This window comes from Lepidochelys olivacea (genome assembly GCF_965140295.1).
Source record: "Lepidochelys olivacea isolate rLepOli2 genome assembly, chromosome: 12".
Classification (NCBI taxonomy): Eukaryota; Metazoa; Chordata; order Testudines; family Cheloniidae; genus Lepidochelys; species Lepidochelys olivacea.
In genome coordinates, this window is record NC_140422.1 from 33018026 (window position 1) to 33029700 (window position 11675).

The following is an 11675-nucleotide window of genomic DNA, read 5'->3' on the forward strand; positions in this document are numbered from 1 at the left end:
GCACACAACACCCAATTAAATCAATGAGTTTTAGGCAACCAGATATTTTTGAAAAACCCCACTAGGCACCTAAATACCTTTTAAAAAAAAAACAACCCTGCTGCTGCATCACTTAGAAGCACAAGTCAAACATGTGACTGTTATTCATGGGAAAAATCAATTGGCTTTGTGCTCCTAAATTATTTGATTACGTAAGACACCTCGGAACAGTAGCACATAAATCAATTAGGCTCTTTCAAAATTCCATGCAGCAATGATAAGTAGCTTCCAGACTATCACATAAGCCTTCTAAACACAACCCTAATTACAATAGTTTTTACTCTTGCCACATTACTTGACTTTATTCATATGCATATTTAATCTCAGATTTGCAATTGTGATACATGGTTATTTATTTGCACAGCGTGGGGTGTGTGCCAGGCATTTTACAGACTGGCTTAAAGATTTTATTTCCCCATGAAGGACAAAAAGTAGCTAGCTGGGATAGATGGCCCTTGGAGCAGCTTTTGGTGTTGCATAGTGAAGCCAAACTGGACAGGGTTATACTTGACGTTGCTATTAAACACATAGCTTTGGACATACCTGGACCATCAACAGCACATTCTCATGAAGGTAATCCAAGCTAAAAAAAAAGATAGATTGGGGGAAACGGTGGGGGGAGGAAATTTTTTTTGTTAAGATGATTTAAAAAAAAAAAGTGAACGGTACAGAGTTTAAGCATAGAAGTTCCTGGTTATCAGGGAATAATGTACAGATTATCAAGGGGTGCAAAGTTCAGTCCATGACCTCTCTTCTTGCCTACCTAATCTCATTGCTAATGTGGTGTCAAACACCAAGCAAAGGAAACAGCTGATACCCTAAAGGGCTCATGTTTCAGAGTAGCAGCCGTGTTAGTCTGTATCCGCAAAAAGTAAAGGAGTACTTGTGGCACTTTAGAGACTAACAAATTTATTTGAGCATAAGCTTTCATCACATCTGATGAAGTAAGCTGTAGCTCACGAAAGCTTATGCTCAAATGAATTTGTTAGTCTCTAAGGTGCCACAAGTACTCCTTTTCTTTTAAAGGGATCATGGAAGTCTTCACTTTGGCTTCAATGGATCAAACCATATGTTTCATCCTCCTCCCCCAACCCCTTTAAACAACCATTTGCACAGTTAAGATGATCCTTTTGGTTGTATAAATTACAACGCTCTTCCTTTGAGTATTCAGACATGGACAAGGCCTGATGGTCAAACTTTGTGCAGCTCTAAGTGATGGAGAAACAAATGAGTAATTGATTAATCATATAAAAGAGAAATAAGAATTAGAATTATCAAGTGCCCTAGAAAGATTATTGAACAGACAGCTATCAACTGGCTCACGCCTCACCTTTGTGGAGAGAATAACAACAGCACATAGACACGCAATTTATTTACACACAGTGATCGCTAGCAGAATCAATCTGTTCTGGCACGAGATATCCACATTACCTGGGACTGACATTTTTCTGGTCACTCATGCATAGGAGCTTGCAAATAACTTCAGGGCCCAGTTTGATAAAAAGCCAACCTACTCAGTAAATATCTATAAACATCTGAATATTCTTCAGAGCAATATGACTGACACCAGTGCAAAATGTAAGCACGTGCTAGGGCCTTGACCATGCTGTGATGCACAAAAGAGAACTCTGTGATTAAGATGTGGCTAGGCAAAAACAGACAGAATAGAAGACAGGAAACCAATACAGGGAGCTTGACTCTCCCAATTGCAAGATCTCTTGGAGGAAAACTATGTAAAAGAACCAAAACATAAGTAATAACATACCATACTATGATTTCAACTTTCCAGGGAAGTCTATCATTAGCTACACCAAACCCTATGGGTGAAATCCTGCCTCTACTGAATCCACAAGCTCCCATTGACTTCAATAGCGTCAGGATTTCACCAGGTTCTGTGTATAGAGAAACTCACCTGGCTGGCTGCCCTCTACTTGTTTACAAAATGGTTTATTACACCGAATTCCAACTATCAGTGTTAACACTGGCCTGTTTACACTCCTGCCTTACTGCCTGTTCACATCCTTAAGCTGCATATACATAATTACACTCTGTGGCTGCAACTGTTTACTCAGTTGGGTAGTGTCCTGAAACCATTCATCTGACACACCTGACTAATTACTGAAATAAAAGCCCTCTAAGACTCATGGGAAACCTGCCACCCTAAAGACACTGCCTGGAACTGGTAAAAGAAGCTCGGTGGACTTTCTTGTATTGCTTCCATAGCATCCAGAGCCAGGCGCATTCGAACCAGAATGGTCCTGCTCATTTTTGTTGATACTTCACCAGCTCCGCTGACGCAAGCTGATTCTAACAAACACCCATATCGTGTGTCGGCCTGACAACAATGTAAATGCTTGGCTTTCAAAATGACTGAGCTTTGGGGCCTATCAAAGGAACATTGAGTTAGGAAGAATGACTAGGGCCTTGCTCGTGGCTGTTGTAGTTTAAACCGGATTAATGTGGAAGTGACGTTGGGTCAGTGCAGCTCTGCTGATTTCCAACAGCTCAGGGCCTACCCCTCACATTCATGACCACAGTTGGAAAGCAGTTTCAGGGTGAACTCCTGGCCTCATTGAAGTTCATCGAAAAAACTTCCATTGGCTTCAGAGGGGCCTGGAGGGCACCCTCCATCATAGAAACTTATGGCTGGAATGGAGCTCCAGAGGGCTGCTACTTCAGCCCCCTGCACTGAGGAAAGACCAGGTAACCCTAGGCATGCCTGAGACAGATTAAGGGGACCGAGGCCAAAGTGAGGGGGAGGGGGCCCACCCCACCTCTTCTGCCTGTGGTCCCGCTCCTGTTCCACCCCTTCCACCTGCGGTCCTGCCCACAGCCCCACCATTTTCTGCCCCTCCCCCAGGAACCTGCTCCTGTTCCACCCAGGGTTCCCCCATTCTGCCTCACTCCACTGCACCCATGCAACCCATTTGTGCCTTTCTGCCTGCCCCCCACAATGTGGCCCCAAGACCGGAGCAGCTCTGTCCCCCATGTCACAACCCCAGGGCCACACAAGGGAGAAAGAGCTTCTCTAGTCCGAGGGCCACAGCAGGGGGCCAGGTGCTGGGGCTTCTCCTGCCCTGCTTGCCTGGTGCTTCTGTCGGGGACGGGGTTGGGGTTGAGTGTGGGGGCTTCCCTGTCATCTTGCAGCTTCTTCTGGGGATGGGGCGAAGACACTGGTGGGAGCCAGGGGACTTCCCCTGCCACACTGCGACATCTGCCAGGGACAGGGTCAGGGGGCACTGGGGGCTTCCCCTGCCACCCCATAGCTTCTGCTGGGTGGGGGGGCTTCCCCATCCAGTGGTGTCTGCTGGGGATGGCGGCCATTGCGGGGGGTGGCTTCCTGGGGATGGGGGCATGCTGGGGGGGATTTCCCTGCCACCTTGCAGCTTCTGCAAGGGACGGGGGTCGGGGGCCACTGAGGGGGGCTTCCATTATCCCGCAACTTCTGCTGGGGATGGGGTCATGGCATGGGGATTTCCCCTACCCTGGCTGCCAGGGCTCTGGGCTTCTGCCATCCGGTGGCAGATTTTTTTTCCAGGATCCCCAAGTTGGCCGGGGCCTCTGGGCCCAGGCCCAGTCACCCCAGAGTCTAATCCACCACTGCTGACCAATGTTTGTCCAACTTGTTCTTGAAAATCTCCAATGATGGGGATTCCACAACCTGCCTTAGGCAGCTGTTCGAGTGTTTAACTCGCCTTTATAATTATACAGCTTCTGGATTAATATCTCACCTCAATCTCTCTTGCTGCAGCTTAAGCTGCTTACTACTTGTCCTACCATCAGTGGATATGGAGACCAATTGGTCTTTGTCCTCTTTGTAAGAGCCCTTAATGTGTCTGAAGAATTATCAGGGTCCCCCTGAGTCTTCTTGTCTCAAGACTAAACACACCCAGGTTTTTTTTAAACCGTTCCTCAGAGGTCAGTTTTTTTCAACACCTTTAATCATTTTGTTCCTCTCCTCTGGACTCGCTCCAATTTGGCCACATTTTAAAGTGTGGACATTAGAACTGGACCTAGTACTCCAGCTGAGGCCTTACCAGTGCCGTGTAGAGTGGGACAGTTACCTCGTGTGTCTTACAAATGACACGCCTCTTAATATACACCAGAATGCTAGTAGGGTTTTCTGCAACTGCATCATATTATTGACTCCATTATAACCCCCAACGCCTTTTCAGCAGTGCAACCACCTTGCCAGTTATGTACTTGTACATTGGACTTTTCCTTTCTAAGCTTAGTACCTAGTAAAGTGCAAGCAACACCCCCCCCCCGCCCCCTCAGCTTGGTGTCACAATCACCGCCAACCTAAAACACTTTCAGACTCAACCATGGGGGGGATCACATTTCAAAGGTAATATTATTACATTTCCAAACCCAGGAAAAACAATAATAAGCACATTTCATCTTGATAATAAGAGTGCCAAAAACACACTGAAGGTAGGTGGTTAAAAATGTTCCACACAATTACATTCCAACCTATCTCGGAGTGAAACGCGACTGCACCCTCTCCTTCCATGATCATCCTGAGAAAGTAGCTACAAAAATTAAAAACAAGAGCCAACATAATCCAGAAACTAGCAGGTACAACCTGGTATGCATCAGCATCACTGTTGCGAACATCTGCAATAGCCTTTGGATATTCAGTAGCTGAATATTGGGCACTGGTATGCAGCAGATGCAGCCACATACGACTTGTGGATACCCAGCTAAATACAGTGATGTGATGCATCACGGGAACCCTTAAGTTGGCTTCAACACCATGGCTACCTGTCCTGTCTAATGTCACTCCCGCACCAATACGCCAAACTACTGCAAGATTCCATGAAGCTCAGCGAATCTAGGAAAAGAGATGTCTTCCGATACGATCTTGACAATGTCACTTCCCCCCACCCCCCAATAGTTTAAGAGCTGCAAGCCTTTCTGGGAATATTTGTTTAGCGTCATGCAATCAGGCTATGATCAGAAGGAGGCCTGGAAAGCAGATTGGGCTAAACAAGATTTAAAAAGTAAGCACCTTGTGCCAGATCCCATGTAGAAGGTTCCTGGGTTTGACCTTCCATGGTCATCTTGGTCAACTCTGAACTGAATTCGAACCAACCATGGTAGATGCGGAGGGCTAATGAACAAATGGAAAAATCAAGGCCTCCCCAGTGTGCGAGTGTGGGTCCCCATGACAGACCATTGAACAGATCGTTACCTACTGCTCAATTTATAAATATGAAAGAGGCATTACTGCAATAAATTCTGCTACTCCTGATGTAGCCATTTGGCTCTATCAACTTCAGGGGAAATTGTAATTGCTGCTGTACACCAGCCAGGTGACTGAAGAAGAAGAGTACATGGGGTTCGTACACACACGCACACCCCGAGGCATGTCAAAGAGTCTCAAAACATGTCAACACTCATTTAGCAAAAGCCAGTCCAGAACTTGTCTGCAATGTGTTTTTCCTCTTAGCGGCTGCACCTTGAATCCGTGTTAGGGTAGTAATAACAGTGCCTGACTTTTTACAAGGAACATAGTGAAACTCCACTCATGGGTAACCCATGCGCAGCAGACCTGACCAAAATGCTATACATCTGTTTCTAAGAATTTTCCAGTGTGTCATTCTGACACGTGACAAGCTGTGGGATCCTTTTTGGAATTGCAGAGATGAAGGGCTTGCCCTGGTTCCAGTCAATTGTGTATCTCCACCACGGCAGACCCTAGTGTAGACCTGCAAAGCCGCTATTTTCACTAGTAGAGGCTGCTTCTGTTTGAAAAGGGGATTAAACCCCATTGACATAAATGGCAGCTGTGCCCATCTACACTGGAATTGGTACTGGTGCAGCTATCCTGAAGGCCAGAATCAGAACAACTCCCAGGGTAGCTGAGGCCTCTGTCTTCTCGAGTCAACCAAACTGTTTGTTCTCATAGATCTGCAATGCAGCGCTGGCTTGAAGGGAATTTTAAAAATGATAGGCAGTGACCAAGCACAAGGAGACTAATTTATCCCCAGCTGTATTCAACAGATTTGCATCAGAGATAGATTTGTCCCAAGCAGTGCCTATATCCCCAGGGACATGGTACTTTCCTCTATACGGAATGAAACCTTTCCTATCGCTTTTGGCAACCAAGAAACAGCTTTTCTGCATGAGTTACTGCAGCTGACTGTAGTTCAAAAGGCATTTAAAGCGGCAAAAAATTTCAGGCTAAGCTCACAGAAAAGTTTAGGGTGAAACTGTAGTGTGAAATGCCCTCTAAAATATAGAGAGTGTTGCACGGCTGGATGGATACATTGAAACAAAAAATTAACATTGTTAGGAGACAAGTGTGGTCATAAAAAAAGCCCACATGACAGAATGCAATGCTTGAAATTTGACACTTGCTTGAAAGTCATCCCCTTCCAAGACCTGCAAACCAATCATCACATTTTATGGAGCTATCTCAGCTACCTTCAGCTTCCATGGTTATTATAGTTGTAAAAGGACAGAACTGAATCAAGAGAAGACCTAACTAGTGGATGGTGGCTCTGTTAAAGCAGAGTTTATCTGTAAAATCACTCATTTGCATGCAATGAGGATAATTTCATAACCCAAGTAAATATTTTCTTCCCAATGTCTGGTAAAAAGGCGTGGGAGGCTTGAGTATATTTCCCAGAACTCTGGCTACCGCTGGTTGGCTATTTGGAAATGCATTTCAGGTGGTGTTAGAGCTAGCTACAGATCAGAAACAACACAAGGTACCAACTATAAGTAAAAAAAATGTGTCAATGGCAGTAACCGTTTTTCAGAATGCTCAGACACACGTGTTCCGCACGAAGATGCATACACACCTTCGTCTACATTGCCCAGCAAGGTGCTCCAATGGAAAAACCCTGTCTCTTTTTTCACTCTGGATAATTGCAAAGTCATGAACACCGGAAAACATAAGCCCAACTCGTCATACAAAATGATGGGCGCTGAATTAGCTGTTACCATGAAAGCATGAGATCTTGGAGTCATTGTGGATAGTTCTCTGAAAACATTCACAGAATGGGCAGTAGCAGGCAAAAAAGCCATCAGAATATTAGGAACCATTTAGGAAAGGGACAGCTAAGACAGAAAATATCATAATACCACTTTATAAATCCATGGTATGCCCACACTTTGAATACTGCCTGCAGTTCTGGTCACCCCATCTTACTATATATTAGAATTGGAAAAAGTACAGAGGAAAATTATTAGGGGTAGGGGACAGCTCCCACATGAGGAGAGATTAAAAAGACTCAGACTATTCATCTTGGAAAAGAGATGACTAAGCGGGGGGGGGGGAGGGGCATATGTTGGAGGTCTATAAAATCATGACTGGTGTAGAGGAAGTGAATAAGGAAGTGTTATTTACTCCTTCACATAACATAGGAACTAGGGAGGTCACCCATTAAATTAATAGTCAGCAGGTTTAAAACAAACGAAAGAGAGTACTTCAGGGATGTTGTGAAGGTCAAAGCTACAGGGGGGGTTCAAAAAAAGAACTAGATAAGTTCATGGAGGATAGATCCATCAATGGCTATTAACCAGTATGGCCAGGAATGCAACTCTGCATTCTGGGTGTCCCTAGCTTCTGATTCCCAGAGGCCAGGAGCGGACAACAGGGGATGGATCACTCAGTGATTGTCTGTTCTGTTAATTCCCTCTGAAACATCTGGCATAGGCCATTGTCCAAAGGAAGGATACTGGGTTAGATGGACTATTGCTCTGATCTGGTATGGCCATTCTTATGTTTGCATGGAAGGACATGTCTCTTGTTTGGGATTGAGAAGTATAAGGTATATAGACCTAGAGTAGTGTGTATAAACACATTTGCTTTATTTTGAATGGGATTTAGATGAACACTGTAGCTCACAAAAGCTTATGCTCAGATAAATTTGTTAGTCTTGTGAAAATAGAATGAATTATATTGAAATTATAATTCATTAAAGAAATGCTACTTGAAGGGTTTGTTGAAATATAGTTGTCAGGAAGAGAAACATTAAGGAGTGTGAGACAATGGGTCCTCAAACTAATTAACTTAGAGCTCCTACTGAGCTAGGAGATTGGTAAACGTTAGTATGCAAATAAGATATGTATGTATATTTGTCAGTTTCTGCTTTCTTTTGTCTCTTATGTTAAATTGGCTTTGGCTTAGCTGTATAAATAAGTTATCTTGAGCCTCAGAGAGGGGCTCATATCTGGGTGCATTAGCAAAGCGCTTTGCTAATAAACAGAGTGGTCTGACAAATTATGTGAGTTCTGAATCTGACTTTGACAGTCTCTAAGGTGCCACAAGTCCTCCTTTTCTTTTTGCGAATACAGACTAACACGCTGCTACTCTGAAACCAGGATTATAAAAGCAACCCTAAAATGGGTATTTTGAGAACATGCTGAGTGAGTGTTTGTGTGAATGGCATAGAAGCAATGACAGTTTTCTGTAGGTCATAAGTCAAGTCCATGGCTTTAATGATTAGAAGTCATGGGCATACCTCAACTGTTAACTCAGAGAAGGGATGTAAACTCATGGCGTGTTGCTCTCATGCTTCTCTATGTTGAAATTATGCATGTGTTTGCAGTCTAAAACAAAAGAACTGTCAACTGGGAGGGAGGTTCTAAAATGGACCAAAGGTTAAGCTTAACTTGGACCATGTTGTCAGGGTATGAGAGCTGTGGTACACTGAGTCACTTGGAAGGAGTCCTGGGAGGCGCAATGGGGAGCCATCTGTTTGAATCATACCCCTAAAGGTGAAAGTAAACACAGGAGAAGCATGTTTTTCTCAAGCCATCATGACAACAAGAAAGATGGCTGATGCCCCTACTTTCCCTGGGCTAGCCCAAAGGAAAGAGTAGATTCAGACCATCACAGACCAGAAGGCCGTACAGCATGTATCAAGCCGTATCAAGCGAGAAGAAATCATCTGACTTCGACCAAGCAAGCTGAAGAGCTGTTCCTTTTTCTTTTCTAGATAAGATTTTTTCCCTTTTGTTTCTTTATTTTGAATATACTTGTTCAGAGACATCTGCCAATTGATGATTTGCTTAAGCTTTTTTGAAGTGTTAATGTATGAATGTTTAAGTAGTAGCATGTAGGTACGTCTATTAAAAATGACACCATTAATTAGTTACTAACCTAAAGTTTAAACACATCCTACTGCAAAGGGAATCATGAGTTGCTGCTCACCATTGTATTGAAAGTAGAGAAGTTAGCTGGAATGGGAGCAAATAAGAGTACATCAATCAAGCTACCGTGCTCCGACGGCGTGTAGTCGCATTTCAGCTTTGGAAAAGAGACTAGGCCTATTTGATTGGTTTATTTTAGTTTTTGTAACATTCATGATATATTACACTGACTTCATAATCTGATAATTGATTGTGTTGAGCAGATGACTTGCTCAGTTGTTGATCCCATTTCATGTTTTTGTTAATTCCCTGATTTAGTAATTAAACCTCAATTGTAATTTTCATTTGATCGTTGCATGGTCATAAATTTCCCTAAGCCAATTGAAAATATACAAGTAAATTTTTCAGATATATTTGTTTAGTTTCATTTATTCTTATTTATATTTTCTTAATATAATCGATAAAGAGTACACATCCTTAGTTCTCTCTCACCAAATGGGAATGTGGGTGCCTTCTTTCTTCGTGCAAAATTAAAAATAAAATAATAAAAATAAAAATAAAATAATAAATAAATAAATAAAGTAAGCAGATAGACATACTCAGACAGGAAATAGGGTGTACATTTTTAAATAGTGAGGATAACTAACCATGAGAGCAACTAACCAAGAGTTGTAGGGAGTTCTTCATCACTGGCAATTTTTAAATCAAGACTGGATGTTTTCCTAAAAGAGCTGCTCTAGGAATTATTTTGGGGCAGTTCTATGGCCTGTTAGTTATACTGGAGGTCAGACTAGATGACAACAAAGGTCTCTTCTGGCTTTGAAATTTATAACAGAATAACCAGCAATGCAATCACCCAGAAGCAATCACTGCATCAGCTTATAAGTAATATCAAGTCCAGAAACTCACAGTCAGTTGATCTACTTATGCCTGGAATGTTGATTACAAAGTAGGAAAAATTTCAATGGCCATTACATTTGCCATTTATGCTGGAAATAACAGTGGCTTATTATTCATATAGCGTTGTGTTCCAAAAACCTTGAGGACACTGGGCTCCAAACATAGCAATAAACGTAATGCTTTAATTATTAGAGCATGGCCTAATGCATAAACCAAGCAACTCTGTCATGCTGTGAAAGGAGCCAAATGGTGAATCTCTCTGATGGTGAGGTAATTGTGGTTTTCAAAGATGTTGTACAGGTCATCATAACCTGAGTTAATGATTCTGGCCTTTACGTCCTTCGTGAGGGTAATTATCATGATGAAAATTGCAACTTAGGCAGTTATAGTACGTTAGGCATCTGAGCTAAACAAGTTTACAGGCATATCTGTGTGCTGCCTTCAGCTCACTTGAGAACACCGTACAAGGAGGAACATGAGAGCCAAATATTTGTCTCAGCACTGATTGAGAAGGATGCAAGTGGAGAAGGCTTAGCGTCTAAGGATTAGGTACAATCATTTCCAACGTAAGAACCTGAGAGATCTTATGGGAGGTGTTTCCGCCTCCGATTACATGTGAGCCCACAGCATCAACAATAGTGGCTCTAAGCTACTTATCACTCTACCAAGATGGGAGAAAACCTCTAAAATGAGCATAATCAGGAGAATAAAACAAATTACTGGAAGGTGAAGGAGAGAGGTGTGCATGAAGAGCCTGGCCCTTGGCTGATTGCAGAGCTTAGCTGATCATCACGTGGGTGAGATTCTTACCTTTAAGAACCAGGGTTACAAATCATCATTATGGGTGCTACATTATAGCTCCTTCACAGGAGCTGGCTGCTGGTGACTTCTGGAGCAGGGAGTGCTGCACATCTGCTCAAGGGTGATGTGATGGTAGGAGTCTACTACAGACCACCTAACCAGGAAGAAGAGGTGGATGAGGCTTTTTTGAAAACAACTAACAAAATCATCCAAAACACAGGAGATGGTGGTGATGGGGGATTTCAACTGCCCATCCATCTGTTGGGAAAATAAAAGAGGAGGGCACAGATTACCCAACTAGTTATTGGTAGGCACTAGACACAACTTTTTATTACAAAAGGTGAAGAAAGCAGCTAGGGGAGGCTACCCTAGGTCTGACAAATAAGGAGGAACTGGTAGAGAATTTGGACATGGAAGACAGCTTGGGGTGAAAGTGAAATGATAGAGTTCCTGGTTCTAAGGCATGGTAGAAGGGAAAACAGCAGAATAAATACAATGGACTTTAAGAAGGCCGACTTTAGTAAACTCAGAGAATTGATAGGTAATATCCCATGGGAAGCAGACTTAAGAGAAGAACAGTTTGGGAGAGTTGGCAGTTTTTTAAAGAGACATTATTAAGAGCCAGGGCCGGTTCCAGGCACCAGCGAAGGAAGCAGGTGCCTGGGACGGCCAATAGAAAGGGGGGCAGCGTGTCATTATTGGGGGCAGCAATTTGGCAGCGAGCCCTTCACTCCCTCCCTTCCTCTTCGGTGGCAGCTCAATCGGGTGTTTCTTTTTTTTTTCTTCACCGCTTGGGGCAGCAAAAAGGCTGGAGCAGGCCCTGTTAAGAG